General features: G+C 43.7%; 1 pseudogene; it reads right to left on the bottom strand.

The window, feature by feature from the left end:
* Positions 1–193: 193 nt before the first annotated feature.
* On the bottom strand, positions 194–756 carry LOC102247762 (annotated as a pseudogene).
* Positions 757–3,410: the final 2,654 nt, after the last annotated feature.

Here is a 3,410-nt window from a genome sequence, read left to right as displayed (position 1 = left end):
GGCCCAGAGCCTCTGTCCTGCCTCCTGCAAGCCTGGCCCCAGGCAGAACAGCCCCCCACCTGAGGACTACTTTGGTCTCAGCACTTGGTCCTGGGTTTCATCAGCCTGGGTTTCTTCCCCTGGTGTGGCTGATCTGAGTTTCACAAAAAAGCCCGGCTGATGCTGGCTGTGCTGAGCCTCATTGAAGAGTTTTTCACGCAGCAAAGGAAGAGCCCTCTGGGACCCTCCTCCTCCTCCTCCTCTTCCTCCTCCCAGCCCATGGTAACTTCTTCTCCAGCTGCTCCAGCAGTGAGCTGCCTTCTGACTTGTGGGTCTTACCACTGTTGGTCCTGACGATGCAGGTGGGGCGATGCTGGCTGAGCATCAGGATGAGCTGCTGCCACTCCTGCTTCAGCTCCTCCATCTGGGTTTTCAGCTCCGCATTCATGAGCTCCAGCCACTCAGATTCCCGCTGCAGAAACTCCTTCCGCTCCTTCTTCTTGTTCTGGCATCGGGCTGCCACCACTTTGTTCTTTTCCTCCGTTCCTCTTCCTCATCTAGCTCACTTTTCACAGGTTGAGGCCTCTTGCCCAGTTTCACCTCCAGGAAGTGCAAAGGGGCGATCATGGCCCCAATGTTGTGGATGTCAGCATATTTCAGCTCCTCTGCAGTCAGGGCCAAACTGGGAAATCTGGTCAGGGGTCCAAGCCCTGACAAAGAGCGCACGGTCATGGAAGGGTCCCGGATCTGCCCAGGCATCATAGCAGGAGGAGTGGCAGTCCAGCCGTGAGAAGCTGCGGGCAGAGGTGGCGACCTCAGAGCCTAGGCCAAGCTTCAGGCACTGTGCCTGTTCAGGATCTGCCGTGGCACCAGCCCCACCCTGCAGTTTCCACTGCTGCCAGTGCCTCCCATCGTAGCCACCGAGGCTGTGGTGGGTGGCCTGGGTCTCCCTCTTTGCATCAATTGATCACAGGGCTCTACCTGCCTGCCTGATTGCTCCTAAACGATCGCCTGCCTGCCTGATCACCCCTAACTGCTCGCCTGCCTGCTTGATCACTTCTAACCACTTGCCTGCCTGCCTGATTTCCCCTAACCACTCGCCTGCCTGCCCGATTGTCCCTTACCGCTTACTGGGGGATGGGGCCAGCCTGGGCGAGGGGCTATGATGGTTCTGGTCTCTGGTCATTCTGGTCATTCTGCCATTTCAGTTGCTATAAAACTTTGATGAAAGATGTAAATAAGTTAAGATATATTCCATTTCAGGAAAATAAGATGACATTATTAAGATATCAGTTTTCCCAAACTGATATCCAGATTCAATGCAATGCCAACCAGATTATTTTGTAAATATCAACACACTACAGTTTGTCCTTGAGCAACACAGGGGTTAGGGATGCTGATAAAAAATCACAAGGTCGCCCTAACCGGTTGGCTCAGTGGATAGAGCGTTGGCCTGCAGACTGAAGGGTCCCAGGTTCAATTCCGGTCAAGGGCATGTACCTTGGTTGTGGGCACATCCCTTGTGGGGGGTGTGCAGGAGGCAGCTGATTGATGTTTCTCTCTCATCGGTGTTTCTAGCTCTCTATCCCTCTCCCCTCCTCTCTGTAAAAAATCAATAAAAATATTTTTAAAAAACCCTCACAAGGTAAAAAACCCAGGTATAACTTTTGACTCCCTAAAAGCTTAACCACTAATAGCCTACTCTTGAGCTGAAGTCTTACCAATAACATAAACAGTTAATTAACACTTATTTTGTATGTTATTTTTATTATATGCTGTATTCCTACAATAAGGTGAGTTATAGAAAAGAAAGTTTTTAAGAAAAGATAAATTTGCAGTACCGTACATATTTACTGAAAAAAAATTGTGTATAAGTGGACTCACGCAGTTCAAATTTGTATTGTTTAAGGGTCAACTGTATTCAAAAGTTTATATGAAAGACAAACACTCAGAATAGCCAACACAATACTGAAGAAGAATAAAATCAGGAGATTGACACTACCTGATTTTAAGACTTAATATAAAGCTATGATGATCAAAATAGTGTGGTCTTAGCAAAAAAAAACCTGACAAATAACTAAAACGAACAGAATAGAAAGTTCAGAAATAGAACCACATAAATATAGTTTTTGAATGATCTTTGTCTAGGAACAAAGGCAATTCAATAGAGAAAAGATAATCTTTTCAACAAATGGTGCTAGAACAACTGGACAACTACATTCAAAGAAAAAAGAATCTACATTAGAACCTTAGACCTTTCACAAAAATTAGCTCAAAATTGATCTAAAACCTAAAGTAAAATGCACAAATATAAATTTATAGAAGATAAAATAGGTAAAAATCATCCATAATATTAAAAGCCAATGGAAACTATGAGTTAAATATCAAATGAAAAATTTTAACTTATATGGTACTTGAAAACTGTGATTAGGCTACTTACCTATGGCAAAAGCTTGTCTTCATAGCAACAAAATATATATTTGTTACCTATTGCATACAGGAGTAGGTAGCTGAGTTCCCCTCAGTGCCTGAGGCAGCTCACTGTAGTCTCTTTGCCCCACTTAATCACCTTTCCATGGACATCACTTTCCTTATCTGTATTGAGTTAGCAGAAAACTCCTCATTAGAATCATCTACTTCATCTCAGGCTCTCCTTCCACCAAAACTTGATAGTCAGAATTTGCATCCCCTTCCCTGACCTCTGGTGGATCCTGGATGTGATACAGATGGGTGGGTGATCTGCCCCTGCTAGTGTGTTTTGTCAGAATCCTCCACCCTCCACTGGCCATCAGCTCATAAGCTTCATTGGCACAATCTTTTCCTCCCGAGGTAGATGAAGTTTTCCTGTGAAGAGCAGAGGAAGTCCTCCCTACAAAAATTAAGAGTAATTTTTATCTCAACCTATTAGGGTGGTTGGGCTACTCAGTTTGGCTTAGAAACTTCAAATTTCATCTTCCGTAGTATTTTTCAGGCTGCCATAGTCTATAATAATTTGAATGTCTTCTAGTCAATTGCCTTCAAGATCAGTCATCAGTACATACTGGAAATGAACTCAAGATTTACTTCAACATAATCCTTTAGGGAGAGAGAGGGTGTGGATAGACACACAGATGAAACAGGAGTTGCAAAGTATTGATAATTATTGAAGTTTTGATGGGTTTATGAGAATACATTTTTACTCTTCTACCTAGGTATACATATGTTTTAAATTATCCATAATAAAAAGTTTTTCAAAATTGCCCCTTACAGTGGATATAAAAGAAACAGGATGAAGCTTGTCCCAGATACACTTCTACATCCCCCGGCCCCGTCTTTACTACATCTTATACACATTGACAGATTTAATCAATTAGAGGTGAATCAGACTTCAGGACTTAATATTTGTTGCATAAGTTCCATAATAAGCCCTGGCTGGTGTGGCTCAGTTGGTT

Source organism: Myotis brandtii, unplaced genomic scaffold (assembly GCF_000412655.1).
Source record: "Myotis brandtii unplaced genomic scaffold, ASM41265v1 scaffold405, whole genome shotgun sequence".
NCBI classification, from domain to species: Eukaryota; Metazoa; Chordata; class Mammalia; order Chiroptera; family Vespertilionidae; genus Myotis; species Myotis brandtii.
This window is presented reverse-complemented; position numbering and strand designations above follow the sequence as displayed.